This window comes from Pinus tabuliformis, chromosome Q, assembly GCF_031772625.1.
Source record: "Pinus tabuliformis cultivar Carrire ecotype Pingquan chromosome Q, CPIR1, whole genome shotgun sequence".
Lineage (NCBI taxonomy): Eukaryota > Viridiplantae > Streptophyta > Pinopsida > Pinales > Pinaceae > Pinus > Pinus tabuliformis.
In genome coordinates this window covers 269,273,008-269,287,568 of record NC_142296.1, presented here as the reverse complement: position 1 = coordinate 269,287,568, position 14,561 = coordinate 269,273,008, and positions in this window count along the sequence as shown.

Genomic DNA, 14,561 nt, shown 5'->3' with positions numbered 1-14,561 from the left:
ATAAAATGGGTCTCCTAAGATTAGATTACATCATCGAGGGAAAAAAGAAAAAACTATTTTTCAACTCGTATTTTCAAATTATGTCCTTATCGGTTTACTCAAATTTCGTGCGGAAACACTTGTTGGATGCATAATTTGATTCCTCATACAAAGAGTACCCATGTTCCATACTTTCGATGGATCACGCGATGCGAAAAATGAGAAATACATGAAAAACGTGATTGTAATCACACTTTTTCATGTATTTCTAATTTTTTGTGTAGCAGGGTCCATCAAAAGTATTCAACATGGGTAATCCTTGGATGAGGAATTAAATTTTGCATCCAACGAGTAAGCCCACTGGAAATTTGAGTAAACCTTAGGGAGATAAGTTGAAAATACGAGTTCAAAATGTAGTTTTATTATTTTTTAATATTTTACTTTTTTGCCCCAAAAATGGTGAATCAACCCCCATGGTTGACATCATCATCTTGAATCCTATTGGTTCTTATAATGTTTATTTTGGTTGTACATTTTTCTTAGGAGGCCCATTTTAGACCTCAAAGTACCCCTAATGAGACTCGAGTGAATATGCTTGCCTATAAGCTCAAGCCACCAACTCTTGATCACTATGTCTCCGGGGGACCGATTAATTAACTTCTGCAGCATGGAGATTGCAATTTGAGAATATCTCACGACTTGCAGTTTTGTCACCCCCATTTCCACAATAACTTGCAATCCTTTGTCCAACGTCAAGAATTCAACAACATTATTGGTACCACTGCCACATGAGGCTACAAAAAACTTCACCCCTTGCCCCTTTTTGTTATGGATTACACCCCCGAGACTTGTTGGTCCCGTGTTTCCTTTAGAGACACGATCAAAGTAGAATTTAAAGAAGCCCAGTGGGGGACTAAGGAAGGTGTTGGGTGAGCATTCTCTCATTGGTGGAAGGCCAGCAAGACCCAGAGAAATGGATTCTTGGGTAAGATCTAGAGCTTTCAAAATGTCACGTTCTCTACCCTCACCTCTCTATTCATCCTTTGACCAACGAGAAATAGAGATAGTTTCCTTGATTTTACAAAAAATAATTTTGCACACTTGGTCAACCTAGATGGCTTCTAAGTGGAATATTGCCCTATTTCTTTCTTTCCAAAGGTTCAAGAGGACAAATATTTATGAAATACAACATGCCCTATTGACAATGGGGTTCTTGAAGAGCGTCAAACACCACATCTCTTTCAATTCTTCCAGACTATTATCCAACTAGTCTATCATCCTAAACAATGAGGAAGTACGGTCCCAAATCTCCCTTGCCTTTGAGAAGAAGTTGAGTAAATGGTTAGTTGTTGCTTCCTCATTGCAACAGAGAGGAAACCACGAAGGACTTAAATAATCTTTTTTCTGTTTTTCCCACGTGAGAAGCTTTTCCTGCCCAATTAACCAAAGAAAGAACGAAACATTTGGCTAGAGCTTAAAATACCATATCCGTTTCCATAAAGCATCAGGATGTTGATACCCTGAGGAAGATATGATCAAATAAGCTTCTTTGAGAGAGAACATAGCATTCAAGAGATCACCCCATTGCAACTTGTCAAGTTCCCCATTGTTAAGAATAGGGAATTGTTGAAGTATCGGTATAAGGGATTTCCAATCCATAGGTGGTTCATGGGCTAGCCAATGTGCTGATGATTTTACTCTTGCCACTTCAACATCAGGTTAGTTTCTTGCCAGAAATCCTTAACTCTCTCAACTCCCAAATGATTGGTAAAGGCTTAGACATCCTTGAGATTTTCCTCCTAGTTTAATCTGGGGTACTGTATCCATTCCTCCACCTAAAATCAAGCCTTGCATCCATTCCTGACTTCCCAAAAGCCATGATCTTGTATTAGGTCCTTGTGTTATTTCACCCGATTCCAAATGGAGGAGCCATTCAATAGGTTATGAGGTCCTCCCAGCCAACAACATCCTATTTATATGAGCAAATCATCTTCTAGATATCTTTACTACTCTACAACTACCTCCACCACACTTTAGCACTAAGGGCATGCGACAATAGTTTTGGATCTCTTAGCCCAAGGCCTCCATGAACCTTTGGTTTACATAATTTTTCCTAAGCCACTAGAGCCCATTTTCTACCAATCTACGGCCCTGTCTAAAGAAATATCCAAAATTTGGCAGTTAGATCCTTGTAGATGTTGCAAGGGGACCTAAGGGCCAAGAGATGGTATATCAGTATAGTCTGCAGCATAAATTTCAAAAGGACAAGCCAACTTGCATAATTCATAAAGGTCCAACTCATGGAAAATTTTAGGGGCGAATTTTCACCCTTAGGTGAAATTAAGGGGTTTTAAATTTTTAGTGGTGAATATTTTGTATCATAGTACATTTTTACAAATCGCGTCAATTTTGTTTTATAAAAAAATTAGGTATGGAGGTTAGCCCACCTTATTTTAAGGGAGAGGGTAAAAAAGGTAAATTTAGCCCTTGAAATTAGGAGTTACAACCTTCCATTCGCCCTAATTTTCAAGAATAGGTTTTATTTAAGTGAATCCTATGGGCCAAATGCCATATTTATAAAATAGGTATTGGAAATTAATAAAATTATAAATGAATGAGAGGTATGCTAAATAAATAAAACATTTTTTTATATTTACTCCATAAGTCACCTTATATACATGCAAGGGTGTAAACAAATAAAAATATAAATAAAGTGGAGGTATGGTAGATAAATAAAACCTCTTTTTATATTTAGTCCATAACCATCTTTCTATTTATGAAGGCTCAAAAAAGAGGTTTTATTTAAGTGAATCCTATGGGCCAAATACCATATTTGTAAAAGAGGTATGGTAAATTAATAAAAATATAAATAAATGAGAGGTATGGTAAATAAATAAAACATTTTTTAATATTTACTCCATAAGTCACCTTATATTTACGAACACTGAAAAAATGGGTTATATTTAGGTGAAACCTATGGGAAAAATACTATGGGCCAAATACCATGGGCTAGATTATTATTAATACCATGCAAAAAAACATTATTAACCCTAATATTAGCATTAACAAAAATAAAAATGGCACATGGTATTGACCCATGGTATTCACATGGAATGTAGCCTATTTAAAGGGGGGGGGGAATTAAGCCAGCATAGATCCATATTTGCACTAGATCTACTAAGCCCCGAGAGGGATCAAATATCGTGATATGCAAACTAGCATAGAGTGAAAAAATATTCGATCCCTCTTGGAGTTTGGTGGATCAAGAGTAAAAATGGATGTTGTAATTTAATGTATGTTAAACGTTTTAACTTGGTTAAAATAAAATATAAAATAAAACTCAATTATTATTTTTTATAAATTACTAATAATAATTTTTAAGCTCCAAGTTTATGATAACCCATGGTATTGACCCATGGTAATACCATGGTATTCATGTGAGCATAGACTATTTAAAGGGGAAATTCTATCATCTTAGATCCATCTTAATTCTAGGTCTATCAAGTGCTCAGATGGATGAATAGATTTCATCCCTCTAAGAGTGGTAGATTTGGAGTTAAGATGGATATCGGTTGGTTTTTATGATAATGAAGATATTAAATAGACTTAGGAAATTATATTGTAAAAACATCTTAAGGTGAAGGGTTAAAGCTACATTTAGTCACTTCACAAAATTTAGTAAAAAATACCAATATCTCCATTAATATTGGTTTTTCTGATTTAACAAAAAAAATTCAAAATAGTGAAACCTTATCACTCTTTCTGCATCACCCTCACAGAAGATTTCCCACCATTTTTCAAACATTCTCAATATGATATCTTCATGAAAAAGTTAAGGTACTGATGTTGGATTAGTTGTTTGAAAAATAAGCTGGTTTGTGCAACGTTTCATCTTCTGTGCTATTCTTAGTTTCTCCTAATGATATGTAGGGGTTGGAGCCACTGCACCATATTTTCCTAAAAGGTGGAGATTGTTCACCAAAAAGGAAATTAATCTACATGTTACAACGTTGTTAAAAAATGTGAGACGTATGAGGGTAGTGAATTATGCTAATAAGAAATTTAGATTGGGAGAGACGTAATTAAATTTTATTATTTAATTGAAGATTTCCAATTAAAATAATAATAAGTATACATTTATATATTCATATATTGATTGGAAGGCTTCTCACAATGGTCACTTCTTTCAATTAGATCCCCTTCAAGCCTTTGGGATACCTAATACTTTCTTATATAATATAGTTGGGGCTTGCTACTTGTTGGCATTTTGGGGTAAACAAACTTGATGTGTTTTTTTTATCTCGCAGTTGGAGTCTATGGAATAAGAAATAAATTTGATAACTTGAAAAAAGTGGTAGCTTGAAAAAGTTTGTAGAGAAAAGATTAATCTCTCCTACCTTGACAGAACTCATGGTCATATCAACACCTTCAAGAACTTTGTTGTGGAATATTATCAAAACTAATAGAATGATATCAAAGAGTGTATTGTAAGAACCTTGACAAACATGACCACTGAAACTTGGAACATTGTTTGTAGGAAGAGAAAATTATGTTTCTTTTTTCCAAACATGTATGTTAGTATATTATAGTCTAATGAATATGTTTTCTTATTATCATATATGGTTTCATACTTTAACAAAACATTCACCAAGGCTTCACAATGTTTTACTATTCAGTAAAATATTATCTTACAAGATTTTATAATTCAGTGAAAGATTCTCCATCACTATACAAGATAATATAATCTGGTGAGAGATTCGCCAAAAAAATTATATATACATATTATATTATTAATAAAATCACCTCCCATTTTTCCTATGTATCATCGGGATTAGCCCATTTATTATACATATAAATTTAGGGTGGTTCTTAAAATTTTCCCTCGTCCAACTGGAGGGCTTCTGGTCGATGCGATATAGCATGTCTTTCCAATGAGTTATCTTTAAGGAATTGGACAGGAGAGGTATACCAAGATACGTGCTGGGGGGTGATCCAATTCTGAAGTCGAGGGTTCGAGCCAAATGATTTTTCACCCTTGGTTGAGTGTTAAAAAAGGATATTTTTTATTTGTCACCATTGGTCAGTGTTCCTGATGCCTGGTGAAACTCCTCAAGGATGGAACCAAATTGTCTAGCTTCTTTCAGGGTTGGTTTTCCATATAACATATTGTCATCAACAAATTGCTGGTGAGTGATAGGAGGGGCCTCCTGGGATATTTTTATGCCCTGGAGACTGCGAGACTCCATCACTGACTTCATGAGCCCACCCATACCTTCAGCTGATATGATGAAGAGAAACAGGGATATGGGATCCCCTTGTCGCAAACCTCTACACCCCTGGAAGGTGCGAGGGGGTGCCCCATTAATAATAATGGAATAAAAGGGAGTTACAATCATGGATTTGACCCAGGTAATCTCGGGGAAGGAGAAGCTAAAAGCATCGAGGATGCACAAAAGATAGTTCAAATTCAAGGGATCATAAGATTTTGAAAGATCGAGTTTAATGAGAATACCTAGAGATTTGGATGAGGGTAGAGAGTGAAATACTTCATGGGGCACAAATATACCATCCATAATCTACCGACCTTCCACAAAACCTGACTGTTCGGCCTCGATAATCTCTCTCCATAAGGGTTTTAGCCTCCAGGCTAGAATTGATGAAATAATTTATATATAACATTGCAGAAGGTGATTGGTCGGAAACCACTTGGATCCAGTGCCGCACCTTTCTTTGTGATAAGCGTGACAAATTTTCATTCAGACTCGACCAAATTCATTGAGATCATGAGCATCTTCCACTAATTCATGGATTTTAGCACCTAGGAAGTGCCAACCCACTTTGAATAATTTATAAGTGAAACCATTCAGACCAGGAGCTTTCTTCATAGGGAGATCTCAAACAAATTCTTCCACCTCCGCATAGGATATCTCCCACATGAGAGACTCATTATGAACTACCGAGATTAATTTCAGTATACATTTCCTGATTCTAAAGATGGGTTCACTCTAGTTCTCAGCAAGTTTCATGAACAGATTCTAAAAATGGGAAATCAATTTTTCTGAGATCTCTTCATGCTAGACTAGCCACCAAGTGTTGGATCCATTAAGGGAAAAAATATCATTGAAATTTTTGTGTTTCAACATAGTCCTTTGTTTCTCTCCCCCTCTTTAAGCCATTGAACTCTCGATTTTTTCCTCCACATGGTTTCTTCCTGTTTTTTTATTCCTATACGTCATTGAGTAACTCTCCCTCCTAAGCAGTGAGGGATTCAGTCCACCCTTCTAGGATTATTTGTTATTGGGTTGATCACATTGCTTCCTCCAACTTCTGGTTTACCTGACGTATATGTCCAAAATCAAATTGATTCCATTCTTTGATTTTCGCTTTTAATTCCTTTAGGCTTAGTTGGAAAGTTTCCATTGGGCTGCAGCCTATCACTTGGATGTCTCTCCACCATGCTTCTAGCCTAGAAAGGAAGTTTGGCTTTTCAAGCCAGAAGGATTGATAGTGAAAGGGGGGATTGTGTGGAGCCCTCCTTAAGTCAATTTCTAAGTATATGGGCCAATGGTCTGATCGCAGGTAGGGGAGGATAGATGCTTGAAGGAATAGGTCATATTGAAGGATATTATTAAAAATAAGAAAACAATCAAGATGTGAAACAATCTGGTGGTTACCTCCCTGTCTCTTATTCCATGTGAAAGAGCCATTCACAAAATCAATGTCTTATACCCCTAGATATTAGATCATCTCCTAAAAAGAGAGGCAGATCAAATCCAACCGTCTAACTCCTCCCTTCTTCTCTCCCAATTCCTTAATCAGATTAAAGTCCCCAGGCAAAATCTAGTTGGTGTCACCCAAGAGTTCCTTTAGATGCCACAAACTCCTAAGAAAGCCAACCTTTGTCCCTGGCAATGTGGGACTGTAAACCCCTGTTAGCCAAAGCTTTTCTGGGGATCCTATGCATTGAAACTGACCAAAAAATGTATTTGGATAGGAAATCAAGTTCCTGAAGGAAATAGATCTGGAACCCCAAAGGATTCCCAATCCTCTTTCACTTCCCCTTGTATCCAACACCATACACTCCACCATGGGCTAACTCCTACTTATGATTTCACTCAATGTTCCTTGCATTACTTTAGTTTCCTGCAAAATTAAGATATCCATATTCTCCTTTTGAATTTGTTCCTTCAAGTACCTAAACTTATCCTTTGAGCTGAGGCATCTTATGTTCCATGATAGCAGCTTCATTGAGGTGGGGTGGGGAGAGAGCATTGGTAATACTCCGTTAAGACATTAGTTTGTCCTGAGTTAACTAATATCACCCCTTCTTCTCAGATCACTTCGATGGTGGGCCTTCTTCATTTCTTCCTAGAGCCCGAGATGGATTCCACTTGCCTCATGGGCATTTCCTCATATCGTATAGCTAGAGCCATTTGGGGAGGAGATTCTGTAGAGGCTTGGTGTTGCTCCTAGTCCTTAGAGATTCGTTGTAATTGATCTTGTTGATCTCGGGGAATTTCAGTCGATCCATCTTTGGCCTAGTTTTGCAGGAATGCTACCATAACCCTTTCATCATAGTTAAGTTGGTCCATTTTGACATCATGTTCTATGCAGTACCAGACGTGGGCAAGGACTTGCTAGATTTCCTTTTCTGTATAGTTCTCTTAGGACCTGCCTCCGACTCCATTTAAACTTGTGGTGGAGGATCAAAAAATAGTGTTGCTAACTCTTCATTTTCATTTGGATTCGATAGGAGACAAAAGAAGTTACCAGAGGGGTGACTTGGGGCCGCCTGAGATGGGCTGAACGGAACCTGGGAACAGGGGACTTTACTGGTTGGAGGGCATCACCTGGAAACTTACTGAAATTTATATTAAGAGGGAGTTGTTGGAGATTCCTCATAGGTGATTGTAGGGGAGGACTACTATTGTACTTGAGATAAAAATTACATCACCATTATAATGCTCATATAGGGTGCCCTGCAAAGTGAGAATACCGACATCAGTAAAGGATGTGTTCGGAAGTTAGTGTAACTATTTCTCACACCTTTGTTGGTAGGTCTTGGGCACTAAATATCCAAACATTTCCTCTAGAAGGCCCTTTATGTGTCACATCTCCTATAGAAACATATCAATTTTTTTTAATTATTTATTTATTTTATTCTCCCCACCTTCTTCATAAGATCTGAACTCTAATATCTTAATTTGTCTAATGCATCTAAGTGGAATTGAATATTTAATATGCATATATTCGAGTTTAAGCACCCTTATGTTACATCACTTATATGCTTGTGAGGGTTTGGTTGACTTACCAACTTATATATTGGCGCACCTTGGTTAATTTTATATGCTTGTTACCTAATACCTTAGGTCTAAGCCCATGGCACGATCTAGTAAGTCTAAGTATTCAATGTGTATCAATTATATTAATGCTAAGGATTTAACTCTTGTCACCATGCTCCCATCCGATTGGCGATGGTTGAGTTTGGGGTACAAGGAGTCCCATCCTCCGCTTGCCACCTCAAGTCGTTCACGTGGCCAGATGTTTGGGCTTGGTTTTTGTGCAACTATGGGGATCGGTTTTAGAATAGATCAATGATGGACATGTCTTTATGAAACCCTAACTCACTTTTACCCTTACCTACCTCTCCTCTTGTTCATTGTGACCACCGCTTGGGAACATACTCTGTTGCACTCTTCTCTTCGAACCCTGATGCAAATTGGCTCTCTCCTTCACCCATCGCAGTGCCTCCCTTCCATGCCCAAACTACTTTCATCATTGAGCCTATGGCATCACATAATTTTTCTATTGATAGGGAATGCTCGTTCTTGAGTGTTACTTCTGATTTTGAGAGGGGTTTTCTTAATAATTCCTCCACTTCCTACTCATTTTCAATTTTACAGTGTGTTTGTCTCTCCCTACAACACCCTGCTGAGATCAACATTCCATCCATTTCACTTCAACAGGTAAGAGGCATCATTTTCATTGCTTTTTATTGTTAGTGCTTAATGTCATGGATTACTGCTAACTAATTTGGGGCTTTTCATGGTTGCAGGATAACTTCATTTTCCAGAGACGAAATCTGGCATCTGTTTTTCATTGGATTCCTTCCCCAACACATTTTTGCATAGCAGTACCAAGGGGTTAAGACTTTAATTCATGACTCCTTTTGGTAATTGGCGGTAGACTCATTATGCTTCACATGTTAACCCCATAAGGGTTTTATGCTGTTCACCATGAATATGTTGCTGACCCAGTTTCCCTTTCTCTATTCGAGATTTGATTCAGGTGAATGGGTGACCCAACTCTTCTTCCTTCATCCCTTAGGTAATTATTTCTGTCCTGAGTAGTATTTTTAGGCATAATTACTATTGTCTTAGGTATGAAGGATGACTCTGAGGTGTGTTGACTTATCTGTTGTTGGGTTATGTTGGCACAGGTATTCCAATGAACCTTCAATTTATTCTCTATGTGGCTTGCTCCATTTCCGGTTCACTCTCTTGTTTACGGGTTCATTCCTTAATGCGACTTTCCAGGTTGGGTGTCCTTCCATTTTGCTAGATCTAGATAATGGATCACTGTGCATATGATTTTTGGGTTCATTACAGTGGCTCTGGATAATGGAACTCCATGTTGTCCTCTACTATCAGCTGAATGTTCTTATGGTATAGTTAATACTATTCCTAGTTCATAGATGGCGTACTACATATGAGTATGTTGTAACCCTTATACTTGGTCACTACGTGATCCTCTATTTTGTGTCCTAAAGAATAGTTACAAGTCCTTAAGAGGCACCATTTATATTTATATAGAGCTTCACTCTTACTGTTCTCCTTTAGCCTGGTTATTAGTTTTCCTTGTTAAATTATCAGGACAAAGGCTCCTTATTATTTTAGTTTTGAACTATGTTCATGGTTTAATTATACTCTCAGATGTAAGGTTCCACTTATATATATATATATATATATATATATATATATATATATATATATATATATATATATATATATATATATATATATATGAAGGTTTTTTGTCACTTGTTTTCTAAACATGTTGTGTGAATGTGGTAAGGCTATAGCATGCCTCTGTATAGGTTGCAAGTGCCATTTAGAGAAATACTACTTCCACTTAATGATTTTCCTTTGATTTATTTCAATTTCTGGAACTACTCACTTTGGTTACTACCCTATTTCATTCAAGGGTATTCATATTTGTTTTCTTTCATTCTCCATTCTATTTCAATTTTATATCTAGAAGGAGATAAAATATGGCTATTGTAATCCTATACAATATACAATATTACTACATCCTGATATTCTTCTTTTGTGCTTAATTTATCTTAAGTAGTCGATTCAGTTGGATAGATAGAAGAATTTAATCTATTGTTAGTGTTTTGATATAGGAGTTCTGGCCGTTCGTCACATGTTATGGTTGTCCTTCAACGAATATATTATTTCTGGGTTTGACAGTTGTGAGTACTAAGGACTTGATGCACATGCCTCCGATTTGGTTGCTCTCTGCAGTATAATATCACGTATTAAATGTAAATCCACTCTTTCCACACTACCATCTCAAAATTTAGTTCCAATTATTGCTTCATATTGAAAAATAGATCTAAATCTAATTTATGACATTGCATGCATATTTTAAAGTCCTATGTTCAGGTTTTCATATAATTTTGCATGACGATATACATGTAGTAAGATATTCTGTGTTGCAATCTTTTAACTTCGTTCATTAAATGAAAATGATTAATACTATGTTTCAATAACTAAGAATTTTTCTTTTCATGCTTTTCATGTCAGCTTAAATAGTGTATTGTTTCACTAAAATGATTAGAGGCTAATATTCTACCTTTACGGTAATATCAGTCAAATTCCTCCACAGTCTAGACAAAATATCAATTATTCAACACTTACAGTAACCTTTCCTACTACACAACAATTATAACAAAAATTTATTGTTTACAAGCAAGTAAAATATGAGATTCCATTCATCATCCATTGTCATGCAAATCAACATCTCTTGTACTTAATTCCTAACCTGCATAAAATTATAGCATTCGAATTTCAGAGCAACAGTCCATAGATTTACATTAACCAAAAACACTGTACCAGTAATTATAAGCTAACCAATGTGTTACTGATGGAATTCCTTTGGAACCAGAACACTATCTTCCTAGTTCACCCCCAAGCAGAGTTTTCCTATCCAAGACATCAACAACTTGTTGATTCTTGCAATAGGCATTTTTATGCCTTCTTTCCATGTGAGATTTTTTTCCTTAAAGCAACGTCCCACTTTATGGGATTTTTCCCTTTGTTCCAAAAGCTCGCTTTTTATCTTTAGTGATGCTTTATGCCAATCTCAACTTAGCGTTTATCTCCAACTAAGTTCTTAGTGGACCTTTCTCTCCCATCCACTAAGTTTATCGAGAATCCTTCTAGATTCTAATCATGGAAAGATTATCATGATATACTCTTATCTGCCAGTGTTCCATTTCCAAGAAATTCCAATTTATTTCTTATTTAAAAACATTTATTACATCATCATTCTATGGAAGACATCATCATTATTCTTTTTTAATAAAATGGAAAAATACTAATGTTTTTTCAATCAGGGAGAGGTATTACATTCTCCCCCCCTTTTATTTACACTGTCCTCGATGTTTAAATTTCTATTTTCCTAAGTTGAAAAAAATGTTGGGTACTTTTCTTGCATTTCACTTTCTAGTTCCCACATGGCCTCCTCAGGAGTGAAGTGCCTCCACTGCACCTTAACCTGAGTGATGGCTTCATTCCAGAGCCACTTCTCTCTCCTGTCTAAAATGTAGTAGTTCTGGCAGGAAATCGCCTTCGAATTCCACCTATAGCATTTTCCAGTCAATTATATGAGAAATTTCATGTACATATTATTTTAATAAAGATACATGAAAGACATTATGAACTTTAATGTGACTAGGAAAAGCTAATTGATAAGTTACAAGTTTGACTCGATCCAAAACTTCAAATGGTCCACAAAACCATGGAGATAGTTTTGGACAAGTTCTTATATGTAGAGTGCTCTTCTGGGGTTTCACTCTCAAATAAACATGATCCCCGATTTTAAATTCCTTATTTGTTCTCTTTTATGTGTGTAACTCTTTTGACAATCTTGTGCTGCTTTAATATTTTGTTGAATTCTGTGCACCATTTGTTCCATTTGAAGAAAACTAATAATACACACTCACACTCATAAAATAAATATCAGACATATAGAAAAACCATACATGGCAGAAAAGGCCTTAGCCTCATTGTATTCATCTCATTTTCATTATTAATCAATCCAATCCAACGTACAAAGAATGATAATAGTACAGATAAATACATGTGGAAGTTGGTCTCAAGATAGTAGATTTATCTTGGACACTATGGTTGAGAAAATATCTTAACAACAAACTAATCTAGGAGCCTAACTCGTTGGAGAGAATCTCTCAACCAACTAAGCCTAAACTAACTCCTAACCATGAGGAACAAACTCAATCTAGAAAGGTAGGATTAAATCCTAACTTTCATGATTTTAATTAGTTTAATTATTTGGACTTAGAATTTTTTTTAATGTGAGATTGAGGATAACATTCCCCCCCTCAATGATAAGTCCAAATTAAGGACCAGGAGCCATCTTCCAAGTTTTCATGCTGAAACTTTTGATCCTCAAAAAACATTTGTCTGAAAAACCGCGAAAGATGGATGCTGAAGAAACTGCAATATGAAGAGACCATGAGTTAGCTACATGTCTGATTCATCTCTGCATGTCTCTTGACACCTCCATCATGTGCCAAGCTGCAAAAGGATCCATATGTCCTTTTCTTGCAATCAACATTCTTTGTTCACTCACAAAATATAGAGAACGCCAACTAGCTGATGACGCTAAAAAACAACTCATTGTTGCTTTTGTTATGTTTGAAAACTGCTCATGGCTAACTTTGTTGTCGATCACCCACTGGTGAATCTGTTGATGCTCCTTGCTAATGAAAATTCCCACTGGTTGCTTCGCTGATGTTGTCGACACTTTCAGTCTGAGAACCACTATCAATTTCATTGACATTTCCCCCCCTTTGTCAGCTAAACAGAGGGACAATTATTTTCACTTGATTTCTGAACTCCCCCGTTCAGGTGTAGGAGAGTTTCACCCGTCTACTCCCCCGTTCAACTGCACGAGAGTACCATCTTCATTTTACTATTGGCGGCAATATACGTTAGTGAATTCGATTGTAAAACTTATACAATCTTCTGAACGTGGATGACCATTCCCAGGGATCAATCCATGAATAATAGATCTTTAATCTTCTTGATTGTTGTTGTTTGCTGCATTGTGTTGATGAATGATTTTACTTGCCACAATGGTGATAATGATGGAGATCAAAACATTGGTCTTCCAGATGACCGATTCTTTGATAATGAAGGCAGTTTGGTTTGGTTGCAACCTCAGTTTCTGTGTATTTCTGGTTAGCTTCAACTTTCTCAGAACTAGCTGATATGATTTGTGAAAGAAACCCTGAACTGACAAACTTAATGGGCCTTGAATAATATGGGATATGTAAGTTGGCATCATATTTTACATATCCTAAGCCTCATTGATTTTTGTTACTTTGGATTTCTTCCCATGGCTTGATGATTGGTTTGAAAGAAAGTTGAACTGGATCAGGGACCACTTTGACATTTGAAGTTGGTTGGATCAGTGACCTGGAATCATAAGTTGTATTTGTATTGTTGAAGGGCTTGAAAGCATCACTCTTCTCTCGCAACTCAATTCTTTGTAGTTGTGACTCCAGTTGAAGGAACTCAATCATTTCATGTGCATGTTGAAGATGAACTTGAATATCAGCAAGAGTTGTTTTACTGATGTTCACCATGTCGCCAGCTGATGATAAATCAAATTTTTAACAATTTAGGATAGTTGAATGTGTGTCGCCATGTTAGCTTGCTCACTTTGAATTCAAGCTCGTTGTACTATTGCTTATTGCTGATGTTGTAAACACTTGCTAGAGTTTTATAACTTGATTGCTTGAACTCTCGATTTCATGTTCACTTGATGACGATCAATTTGCTTGAATGCTTCATTGACACTTTGTGAATTCTTGAAAGTACTCACTGAATGTGTTGATTTTAAAAAAGAAGGTTGTCGAACACAGTCGAAAATGCACCCAAGAGACAAATGACAAGTTCAATCTTGATGAATCAGTTGCAGACTTACCTCACTTAATGTATTCACCTTAACAATTCAAATTAGGGTGTCGGTTACAACTGAGAATGCACCCATACAATTCAGTTAAAAAATGTTTATCTGCAAGTGATACAAAAATTGTTGATGATGTTGATGTTGTCTTCGCTTGAAATGCTTGATTTTGTAGTGTCCTTAACTTGATTTCTTTGATTACATGATGTGAAATTTTATTGCTTGGAAGATCATCTTATCAAGTTGATGATGCGATGATTTTTTCTTGTGTACTTGATAAGGACACCTTCTATCTCAATCATGGTGGATCAAGGATCCTGAGGGATTCGCCTAACCGTTAGTCCTCAGTCATTTATTTTCTTTCC